This window comes from Olea europaea, chromosome 18, assembly GCF_002742605.1.
Source record: "Olea europaea var. sylvestris chromosome 18, O_europaea_v1, whole genome shotgun sequence".
NCBI lineage: Eukaryota > Viridiplantae > Streptophyta > Magnoliopsida > Lamiales > Oleaceae > Olea > Olea europaea.
Genome location: NC_036254.1, coordinates 24,253,370 through 24,266,650, shown reverse-complemented (window position 1 = coordinate 24,266,650; position 13,281 = coordinate 24,253,370).

The window sequence follows — 13,281 nt, the reverse complement described above, 5'->3', positions numbered from 1 at the left end:
AAATAAAGAGTGGACCTCAACTCCAACTAAAATGATGGTAGTATAAATTGTGCTACATAGCGAGATTGTTTATCATAATATTGATGGATTGATCATCATGTCTTCTCGAGAGAGTCGCAACATTACGAACAATTCATGGAAGTAATGTAACTTCTGTGCGACGTAATGGTTGGAGACACTCGAAATAAGATGCGGGTAGAAATGATATATTTCAGTTTAATAAGTGTAGAATTGATTAAAGAAAAATTATTTACAGTGAGACCAGAAATTAATATTCTATAAAAAGTAAAAAGCACCAAAAGCAGTGCACATGTGCAAGACGAGAGAATATGCGACTTCAGGAAAAAGGAAATTGTTTGAATGGACGCAGTGGCGGACCCACATGGAGTCATGTGAAGTCAAATGACCTCACAGCTTTTCGAATATTTTTCTCCCCTTTCTTAAAACATAATTTTCTGTCAAAATAGTGAATCAACCAATTAATTTCCCTAGCCCAATGTTCAAAAAACCCAAACTCAAATTCTATTGTAGTAGCATATATATTCTTATTTTCGTTAATGATACATTGTTCAAAAAAATTTCATTTTTGACCCCACAAATCAAACTGTCTGCGTCCGCCGCTGAATGTACGGCTTTGATTAACAGCACATATATATATTTGACCCAATTATTAAAGTATGAACCTTTGTTCATTATTTAAAATATAAAGGTCTGACCAGCTGCTGATTGGATTCTTCAGTTGCCAATGAAGGACCCACCAGTATCTGCCACTACAAGAGTGGTGGTAATAGTTATTTTTAAAGGTGGGCGCGGGTAGGTTCGGTTCGGTTCTAAAGAGAATCGAATCGAACCAAAATTTTCGGGTATCTAGTAAATGGAACCGTCGGGTCCAAATATAATTACGGAACCATTCGGGTTCGGTTCCGTTCAATTCGGTACTTTAATTAAATTTTTTAACATTTATAACAACATTATATAAGTACAACTAATGACACATACAATGGCTTTGGAATGTCAGAGACTAATAGACTACCTTGTTCAAATGATCGCTACGGTCAAAGCTTCGATCAGAGGTCACAACGTCAGCCGATGATTGTATAGGTTTTGGAATGTCAACGAAACTGTGAGAGTGAGTGCGAGAGTTGAGACAGCGTTATGCATTTTAGTGTAGGTGTTTAGGGTTATTTAGTGGATTGGATCTTATTGGGCTAAGAAATGAAACAATAAAATGGGTAATCGGGCCAAAAATTAAAAAATTAAAAATGAAACAAATTATTGGGCCAAAAATTTGGATTTAGAAATTGTTAATTTGCTAATTTGTTTAGAAAAATTAAAACTAAAATAATTTGATTTATTCAATATAAAAAAAATTAAAAAGATTCAGTTCTTATTCAGTTTTTCGGTTCTTGGTCTAAAATCCAGAATCGAACCGTACCCGTCGGTTCTCAATTCAGATACCCGTTCGGGTATTTAATTCGACAAGAATCGTCGCGTTCGGTTCAGTTCGGTTCGATCGGTTCGGTTCGGGAGATTTGTCCGGCCCTAGTTATTTTCCTGATGATTGAACAATTTTCAGAAGATTATGAAAGTTTGATCTATGTAACTGAATCAAAGTCCAATGATTATTATAATGCACGTCTGGCAATAAAAGTCTGCATTTCTTTTGGTACCTTGGCTTTGTCTATCTAGTAATTAAAGACTGCTTGAGTTTTTATATCTTTGCAATCTTGCAGCAGTTATATCATTTGACAATTTTCGATATAATGTAGTATTTGTTGATTATTTTTTGAAAATACACATGATTTTACACATTATAGTTAAAATCTTAAGTTACTCGAGTTTTTTATAAATTCAAATGTGTTGCAGAGAAATATTTTCAAACTTGCATTATCACACTAGGGTGATGAATATCGAGGCCTTCTTTGCCCACATCTAGTAAAAATATGGTATTCAACATCTTTACATCTTTTTTGTCCCCCCTTCCACCCTCCACATAATTGGTGCTGCTGACCATCCTTATCATTGTATCGTTTATACCATTCTCACACTCATACACCAAGCCTTACTTCTCCTAAAATATTAGTAAGCTGTCTTTCAAATTGTCACCTATCTTATTAATTGTATTCCTATTTCCATTTTATATTGGCATTTTTGCTTAGTCTTCAATTTATCAAAATTATTATTGATTAACGTTTCAACTCCAAACATATTTGAAAATTTCACTTACAAAAAAATAAAGTTATGTTTTTAAAAACGCTTCTCACTTTATTGTCAAAATAAATAACTTATTTTTATCGATAATAATAACTATCTGTTTTTAAGAAGTATGTTCACTTTAAAGTAAACTTTTTAAGCTTGGCCAAACATGATTGCTTGAAACACAACAAGAACAACAAAATTAGTATGCCGTATGCTAATCGCTCAATGCCAATTTGCAATTCTAGCCCACCCTAAACTCATCTTAGGAACTAATAAAGAGACACTCGATCCCATAGAAAACATAATGATCCCTTGTGAAATAAAATTATTTCCAGAGACTATTAAAAAAAGGAGGGATATCAATCTTGCTCCGTCCTGGTACTCCTCCTCATGTGTCTCTTTGTGACTTCTGATTAACTTCGAACTCGCAACTTAAGAGAAATTTTTTATTTTTAGCATAATCTAAATTTCGAAAGTCCATAACTTTGACCTAGACATATTCTCTTGTGCTCAGTTAGAAAGTTGGTGTCTCCGCTCTCGCCTCACTCATTCCTGTCGCATTCAGTGTAGAATGTGATACAAGCCCTTTGTTGGCCCTTTCCATATTCAATTCATAAGGCAAAATGGTCTTATTTTAGAGAAATTTTCAGAATAATCAGTATTTGTATTTAAAAATCTAAAATAGGGCAAACGTCCGAGGGTCCGGCTAATGTAGTTTGTAAAATAGTATATTTAACATTTGGATAAAGATATTTGTACTCACACATTTGTACAAAATATTTTATTCACTCTCACATAAACTTAGGCCCCACATGAAATGAAAAATACCAACATGTGATCCCCACCCTTCCACTGTGAGTGTACATAAATCATTTTGTACAAAAGTGTGTATATATCTAACACTCTCCTTAACATTTTAGTACATGGGACTTCATATTTGACACAAATATTAGTCAAATGAAACAAATGATGAGGTTTCAAGTGCCACACCACAGCCCTCCATTCCAATTGAAAAGGTGATTAATATATATTTCCTGGTTGACTCCTGGAGTTGGGGAAGTACACCTTCCACCAACTTTGAAAATGAAAGAGAACATATATTTAATTTTCCACTAAATAAAGAGTAATGATATATACAGTCGCTCATTATTATAGTCACCCTACGTTATATATATATGGCAATTAGTGATTTGATACATTAACATGATAGTTTTTTATTGTCTCACATATCAAATCATTAATCGCCACATATATATCGCGTAAGACGACTACAGTAGTGAATGACTGCAAAAAGCATCATTCCTGAATAAAAACCATCAGATTCTTTATGTGCTATGCTAGGCTGTAGTTCGCTATCATGGTTAATTAATAAATAATTTATTGTCTAATTAAAAGGGGTGGTTTCATAATGAACAAGAATATTCCCTTGAAAAATGCTAAGTGTACACCCCGGCTGAAAGTCCTCTAATGGGGGTGGGGCTCGCGATTATAGGTGTACACCTAGTATTGTTCATATTCGCTTTGCCTTTTCAATCATAATGGTCCTTAATTTTCGGTATAATTTTATTGTTGAAGTTTACAGTTGAAAAAAGTATAGGAGAAAATTAATTAGACGAGAAGCTTCATTTGTTATTGCTCAGTTTAATATTGCATTACTCCCCATTTGGAAAGAATTTATGAATGGATTAATTTAAAATAGATAAAAATAAAGTTTGATTATTTATAAATTGATTTATAAAATTTTAAGAACGACGGCTAAATGGTTAAATACATAAGTAGTCAAAAAAATGCAAAAGGAATTAATCTCTAACTTCAAAACTTATAGCTAAAATCAATTTTAATTGTCTCTGCCATTCCCAACAACAATGCTCCACATGCATTGCAATTTGCATGTGATCTTTTAATGGCCAAACGAATAAAAACCGTAAATTAGGGTCCCTTTTCAAGATAAGTTTATGCTGTTACTTCTTTAGTTAGAAGTCGAACCTAGCCCTCTCGTAAGTGTGTATTTTCTTTTATTCATGTTGTTAACTAATAAATACCTCGTGCAACAAAACATAGATTAGGGTTCCTTTGCGGAAGGAGTTATTAACGAAGTTAGCCCCTATTTGACAATCACACTTCAGGAAAAAAAGAGTTTTGAATAGTGATTTTAGGATAATGTGTAATTAAAAAGTGGGAAAAAAATTTTGGGTTTACGTGCAGAATATTTTATTACGTGAGTGCAGTTGAAAATGAGTATGTTGAAAAAGAGTTTGAAAAATATGATTGTCAAACAAGGGCTATATCGTCGAGCGGATCAAGGATCTCTAGCTAAGGACCTATACCCATTGGTAGGTCTTATTCTTGACGATGAACTCATTCTCAGAAGTCAGCACATATTTTTAAATAGTATTGATCTTTTTCCTTGTCCAAAAATAATAAAACAAGTAATATAAATCTTTCTTTTTCGTGTTCCACTTCTTCAGCAAGTTAGGCTGATGGTTTGTACAATACTGAAAGTTTGAAATGTTGAATCTCTAATATAATTTTCACTTTCCCTCCCCATTTGCCCCGTTTATGGTTTAGATAAAAGAATAGATTTTTAGTAAACTTTAACGAAATTTGATAGAATGTGTGGTTGAAAAGCTCTAAGTCTCATGAAATGTGTCAATATAATAAATTGTTAATTTTGACTTAAATTTTAATCTGGACTTAATTATGAAATGTGTCGTTATAATTATTTGTTAATTTTGACTTAAATTTTAATGTGAACTTAATTTTTTAGAGGTAGAAACTCTACTTTGTCCCCTGAAATTTGGAAATTAAACGAGTAATCACTCCTTTAGTCATTTTCCTTTTTCTTTGGAAAAATGACAATTCCTAAATTTTTTTTTTTTTATTATTATGGAAGGCATTGAGGATGTGAAGACTTGCGATTAAAATTAGGGTGAGAAACTATTGTAATAAGGACGTGTGCTTCTCACAAATACAAGATTCAATATGATAACAAAATTGTAGAAATTCAAACAAGCAATTCAAATTGAACGCTGATCATATATTTGATAATTGGAACACAAAGGGAATATATAATCAATATGTACGTACATGGCATACAAACTGAATTCCAATCATATATATGTAATCAATAAAATACTAGGGAAACAATCAATACACACATAATACATACATAATTGGCATATTGCATAAATATGCACAGTGAATAGTGAAAACCTATGTTCTAACCCTAGTTATGTATGAAGAGTGTCCAATCCCGGGGCTATGACCTGGTGTTGTAGGCCTGAAGTCATTCACGTGGCCTGGTGGTGGTGGTCGCGAGTCAGATGAAACTAGAGCCGGTGGTGGCGGCGGCACAGTTGGAGCCACATTTGTGTTCAGGATCTTTGCTGAGGAGTAAGCATTTATATCAATTGCGACCTTCAACTTCAAATTTCTTCCCTCGATGGGTTGAATTTGCAGGGAGAAAATCACGAGGAGGACAAGGAAAAAAACGATTACTTTTGAATGAGCCATTAGAGCGTGAACAATGGAGAGAGAAATCAGAAATAGAATTAGCAATGTATTTCTGAGGGATACTTGAACTTGTGGGATTCCTAGGTATTTATAGAAGGAACAGAGGGTTGGAGATTCTCCCAAGTGGACTTAGGGGGAAGTTTATAGAGGACAGCTTAAAGATAAGTTTTACTTCACATTGGTGTTATTTATGTCAATCTTACTCAAGTCATACTTTTAGAATGAGCCTCAAACACTGTGATCCAAAATGACAACAACTTGGGCTTAGACTTCTGATTTGTTTTTTGCTCAATGCAATTTGCCTCATTTGGAAACCTTATTTTACTTTTGCTTATTCTAATTTACTCTTTTTTCTTTTGTCTTTTCGACTATATATATATATATATATATAACACATTTTATTATTTTCTCCATCAACATCATGGTTCAAAATTTGGGTTTTGACTATGATTCTGATTTGGCATATTTCAAGAATGCTTTTCAGAGCCTAAAAAGTGGAAAATATGTACAGTTTTATCCTTAAACAATCATGCATAATTATAAAAGTAGAGTCTGTGAGATGTGATGGACTCGTAATAAAGGTCAAAAGTATATCGTCAACATTTTAAATAGATCTTCCACGTTACCTTAAGAAACATTCAGGTTGCTAGTTGTATAGTGTTTGTGTTGTGTGGTGAACAAAATTATAATTTAGCATTCTTCTTTCAGCAGTCCTTTTTAATATTTTAAATAATTAATAATTTTTAGATTTTAAGAATAAACATGTTGTAAAAAGTCAAGAAGTTAGTTGCAATATGTTATAGTTGAGTTAGGTGAGTTAGGGTTCGAATTCCAGTTCGAGATAAGGAAAGAAGAGACGGAGTAATTTCGCTAACTATCACTTGGATATAGCTCGAGCAACAAAAATAGAAACATTGTCGCTCGCCTGTCACCTATCTCTCGCTCGAGTGATAGACCGTCACTCGCCTGTCGCTAACTCTTCGCTCAAGCGACAGTGTTACTCTTAAAACCCTACTTTGCATTTTTGCAGATTTTTACACTGTCCAAACTACCTAATTGTCCTCAACTATAAACACTCAATGCCTTGCACGAAATCTTGTGTGGTTGTTCATTGTGCCTCTTCTTTATGACACATTCATAATATTCTTTGAAGATACAAGAGCTTGTTCGTGTATTGATTCAATCTACTTACTCTAGAGATTATATAGCTACAAATTGGGAGAAAACATCAAATTCATTGAATCCAAAACACCTACTTCCTAAGTACCCTTACGAAGGTACTTTCTCCATTGAACTTCAGAGGCTACTAAAGATTGAGAGATGTTGGACCATGAGCATAGGAAGGGTGCAATAATTGATCATTCTTGATGATCTACTTGGAAGAGACAATTGATGGTGATTGGGAGCTGGTGATTTCAGCATGATCTTGGAGGTTACAAAAAGTAGATCGAAAAGTTTAGTGGAGTTGGTTAGACAGCATCTTACTATAAATTGGTCCCAAAGTTTTTATCCATTAGGTTTCTCCGTCAACATATCTGATGTTATTTAATGTTCTCTTATTAGAAATTGCGGTAATTCAACTTAGGACAATTGGACTATTTGATTAACCATCTAGAAATTATAAAAAAAAGTGATTCATTGATTTTAGTTGTATTAATTATGCACATAAGGTCAAACTCAATTGACTAATTAAAACTTTTCAATAATAAAAATGTCAAATTTGGAGATCAAAATATGTACGTCCAAGTCAAGCTTTTTATGCAAAATTAATTTTTGGTGATTTATCATTTTGGTTCGTTATAGCCTTTCAGTGGCTAGTTACGTATGATATGCTATAGGTACTACAGGGGTTATAGTTAATTCTTAATTTTCTTCTAGTCTTTCATTTTATAATTTGCTACAATAGTTTAGTGAATACCTAACAAGAGGTTGAATGTAAACACGCATTTATAACCACAATTCATTTATTATTGAATGTGTTTAACTCACAAGTTTTATTCCGTTTTTAACTTGATTGTGAGCTAGATCTTATGAGTAGTGAACGTTTTTAATGTGTTTCTTAGTATTGTTTTGTAGAAGTGGTGAAATAAGTGTAAATCATAGAAACAAAAGAAAAATAAGGCTACGAGCATGGATCAAGGAGAAAAGAAAATGAAAGGGACAACGGAGTTAAAACCACGACATCGAGAAAAGCAAAAGTGGCGCCCCGGCACCACAACTATGTCGCCTAGACAGTATAAATGTAGAATAGCTGAGGTGTGGTGTAGCGATGCCAACAAAAATGTAGAGACAAAGCTTGGTGTCGCGGTGCCACTCGTTAGGAGCTTCAATCTCTTCATCAAGTTCCTTTGACAACAGTAAAATTTTTTGAGTGAGGAAACAGAGAAAAAATATAATGGCATGGTAATTCACAAAATTGTACTCTAGAACAAGGTTTTGATGACCTTGAGCTTTATATAAAGGAGCAGATTGAGGGTAGGAATTGGGAGTTATTTACAAAACAACCACAGTCGGAGTGAATATCAGTAGCGCGAAACACGGGGATTTAAAAGTTTATATAAGGGAAATGTAGATCCGATTTGACAGAACATTGATAAATCGATTCTATGAAAAGCCAAATATTGATGAAGATAACTTTTTCTGACTTCGTGAAGAGGGAAAATTGATCTGATAGACATAATTCGAAAGTTAGCCCACCCAAACTTCACATGGCAACAATCCGACATCGATGTCACCAATTTTCGATCGCGGGCATGTTTTCTGAATGCAAAGTATGACATTATTTCATCTTTGCTAAACTTTTGCCTAACAGCAATATTAGTGAAGTGATAAAGGAACGAGCATTGTTGAATATGTTTTTCAGAGGGGTCTTCAGACCAACTTTTTGCATGTACTTAGAGGGTCTATAACTACGGGTCTGGGCAACTCTTTACTGATTTATACTCTATGTAGAAAAGGAAAAATTTTGTGACATTTCCAGCTGAGAAGATAATTCATCCTAAACAAGTTTTAACTAAGAAGATCATATGGCAGTTCACTAGACCAAGCAGATATTTGCAAATGCCCCACTATAGGACATAGAGACACAATCTCCCATTCTCGTCGACCTCTACCCATCACTGTGTAGACTGATGACATTATTGGTCGGATTGAGACTACGCAATTGCAGCTCACTTAGAAACAAGATGAGTTGGAATTGACGAATAAACAGAGACGAAGAAATCAAACATCAAATTAACCAATTGCAAGTATCCATGAACGATTAGTACAACAGTTGCAGAACTCTATATATACATAGTATCAATATCAAAATGAGTTATTCTTGGTATTGGCCTCTGCATATCCCTACATGTCATTCCCTCCACAGTCGATGTTAGCATATCATCCAGCCAACTAGGACCTATCTCAGCAAGGCATGACAATGACACCCACTAATATATTCAAGAAAGTCCTACCCCTCCTTTATATTTATTTTCACATTGTGAAAATGTATGTTTTAAGTTTGGGGGGTGAATCATTAGGGTTAATTCCTGTTATCTTTTTGTTTAGTAGTTGTATTTATGTGATATTATTTGAATTTGTGTGTGCTGTGTTAAAAAATATATAAATAAATAAATTTAAAAAAAAAATTTCCATGCTTGTGTAAGTTAGATAATTTTGAGGTTAATAATCCAAATGGTTATTGAACTTTGCAAAAAAAAAAATTAACCAGATCATTGAACTTTAAAAATCACCTGAGTCATCACTGAATTTTGCAAAAATTTTATACCTGGTCACTGAACTTCAAAAATCACTCTATTCATCACTAAACTTTATAAAAGATTTCTACGGGGTCACTGAACTTTAAAACGGTGACCCTGGGAAAATTTTTACAAAGTTCAGTGATGAATGAGATAATTTTTAAAGTTCAGTGGCTTCTTGGAAACATTTTTAAAGTTAAAGTGGCCCAATGAAAATATTTTACAAAGTTCAGTGATGACTTGGATAATTTTTAAAGTTCAATGACCCCGTGAAAACTGTTTGTAAAGTTCAGTTACTATTTAGGTTATTAACTCGATAATTTTATCGACTATGATAAATATTCAAAGCATGTATTAGTTTATGGGCTATGGATAAATCATATAATTTGGTTGAATTTTCTGCTTATCTATGTGAAGTGGTACAATATTTATGCACCATAATTCTGTTTAGCATCATACAGAAACATAAAAGTTTATATGCATAGTCTAAATAGATGACTTTGATGCTCAATCCCTTAACCCATGATTCATAACATCCTTTAACCATATACATAATAATTTGGGGCGCTCTAATCAATGAAAGAAATTATTTAAGACAATGGTGATTTTGCGCACGTGAAAAAGATTGTGTGGAGTGTTTGTAACTTTCTAGTATGAGCTTGGTGATGATCGAATGCTAGGGATCTAACACTTGTAAATTGTGTATTTCTTCTATAAAAAAATAAGCATCGCACTTATTTAGTCCACCTTTCACACCTATACCTTTTTTACTTGAGTTAGTAAGTCTGTAGGGGTATCTTGAATCTGATACCATTTAGCATTTGGAAAAATCGGAGAGTTACAAATCAAAAGCTCACTATAGTAATCAAGAAGAGAAAATGGTGAAGTCAAAATTTTTTTTGATACAAGTGCACAAAGAATTGGTTGTTGGAGCCTATATAATTAGTGAGTTTGAATCACTTATTATAAAATAGATTGTCAAAACACTCATAAATTGGGAGAATCATTATATGAATAAATTTTGACGTTGACCGTTGAACTAAACCTAATTAGAGTGGTGTAAGGAGTTAATAAGTGAAACTAAATTTTAGAATTATACTAAGGTGAGAAAATGAAAGAAAACAAGTTCAAGGGTATATGAATCTCATGAGCAAGAAAACGAAATAATTGACTAGTAAGGGTTGGGAAATGAACCAACTTATGAATATATGACATTACAATTAATTACTCAAATATACACCCATTTTGCATTGAATAAGTAGAAGTTTAGCTCTTACATTGTGATTTTGAACCCGTTCATGAATGTGACATAATGTTCTCAATATGGAGCCAAAGGGGCGAGCTATCTGATTGAGTCTTTGTCTGTATCCTTAGTTATTTTTCTTTTTCTTATGTTTGCTCGAGAACTAGAAAACTGTTAAGTTTAAGTTTTAGGGTATTTGAGGAGTGTGTTTTACTTGCGAGTTTATTCCATTTTTAACTTGATTATGAGTTAGATCTTATGAGTAGTGAATGTTAAGTTTAATGTTTTTATTAGTGTTGTTTTCTAGAAGTGGTGAGATAAGTGAAAATCATGGAAAGAAAAGAGAAAACAAGGCTATTGGCATGGATCAAGGAGAAAAGAGGAACGAAAAGGATAGAAGAGTTAAAACCACGACATCGAGGATAGCAAAAATGGTACCTCAATGCCAACTATGGCACCTAGGCACCACAAATGTAAAATGGTTGAGGCATAAAAAATGCAGAGACAGACGCATGGCTCGCAACGCCGCACATTAAGCATTGCAGCGCCATGAGATATTTTGACGCCGCACTGCGGCACCGCCTGAAGTCAACAATGGTTACGTTTTTCTACCCATTTTAAGCCCACAAGAAACCCTACATTCAACACAAATGTGGGGAAGTATAAATATAAGTTATTGGCACTTTTATAGTGATCCACCCATTAAAAGATAGAGAATACAATTGGATATTAAAGAGTGCAAATCAAGGGACGAAAATATTGAGAAATTGAAGTTTTGAAGCATTGATTTGAAGAGGAAGAAAATCTTGATGCAAGATTAATCTCTTTTTCTATATCTTTATTCAAAATCCAGTGATATATTCAATAACAACTTCATGTTTTTCTTTTTGCATTATGAGTAGCAAAATTTCATATTAGGGTGAACTATGTAATCTACTTGGAACCCTTTACTTTTTTATTCAAAAAAATTCTTTTTAATTTATCGTAGGTGTGTTGATTTTGATTTTACTATGAGTTTAATGCGTTGAATTACGTGATCATTAATTTGATGAATTTGTGAATTTTTTACAAATCGAGAGATGAGTTTGAGATTTAGATCATATAATAAAATTCGATAAATTAGTATAACATGTAGAGATACATATATTAATTATTGTGGTCACTATATAAATTTTTAAAACTAGTATTTCGTTTAACTAAAATTGATTCGCATAGAGATATGAGATCGAATTAGTTAAATAAGATCAATGAGAACTCGAAATGGATAAACTGAATACAATAAAAGAATTCGGTCAAACACTGCATTAGATTTTTGAATTTTGAATTGAGACTTAAAGGTGATCAATATGTGAAATTGTTCTGCCCTAATATCTGTTCATTATTTGAATTCTAAATCAATCTATGTGTGCATCGACTTATTTTTATTTTTTAAGTAGTTAGATTAAAAATCACAACAAAACATTATTCTTATTTGTTTCCATCAAATAAGAGTTCGAAATAGTAAATTAAGTATTAAAGTTTAGTCCTTGTGTGAATGATAATCTGGACTCAAAGGTCCAGCATATTACTTGTTATGATATTGTTCACTTGCGATATAAATTTGCAACATTTATTGAAACATTTTTTGTGGGATTCACTACTATTCATCTTTACAAATTGATTTATAAATTTGCCAACTTCTACATAAATAACTCATTTCTACTAGTTACTCCTTCCATCGGATCTTGAGTATATTGTGCCACAAGAATTAGCTAAGGCGCAGTTATTGTATTTTCTTTTATTTTTCTTTTTAAATGAAAACAAAAGCATATACAACATAATACATACCTATGAAGGGTAGGAAAACATGGAGATCAATATATGTTCATGATGTTGGGTTGTGTGCTTATATTATATATTTTGCTATGATAAAATAATTATAAGTTGTGGTTTTATTTACTTATTGCATTATTTATTATTGAGCATGTAAATTAAAGTGCTTATGATCACTTGAGATAATATAAATTGGATACTTGCATTGAAAAGTACAATGTGACACAACTTATATTTTGATCATAAATAATTTGATCACAACCAATGTATAAGGGTTGACACCTTGTACTGAAAGGTTGTAATGTTGACGAATTCACTATTTATGTTTGTGATATGTCCTTATCACAGAAATAGCTAAAGGTTACATTAGTACACTTGGAGTGTATGCATGTCGAATTTAATTTTATAGCATGATCGTACGGAGAATTAAATTTCACTAGATCACTGTGTATTTCATCTAAATCTCTTGACAAAATTATGTATATCTTTTCGTGATTTTAACAGTTCCTTGATTCATCAATGGATGAGGTCAATTTGATTGGTCAAGTATCACGATGAGTTGAAAACTTGAGAATGAGCGAAGTAGGGAATATGAATTCTTGTTAGGAACCGTCACCCTAAAAAATGGGTAAAGTGACTACTTAAATATTTTCTATTGAACGGTTAAAATTTGAGCTCAATATTTAGCGACAGTTGAATTTCGACATCTATGATTAGTTCACAAGACCATTGAAGAAAATGAAACTTAAGTCGGTGAGAATAATTGAAATGGCA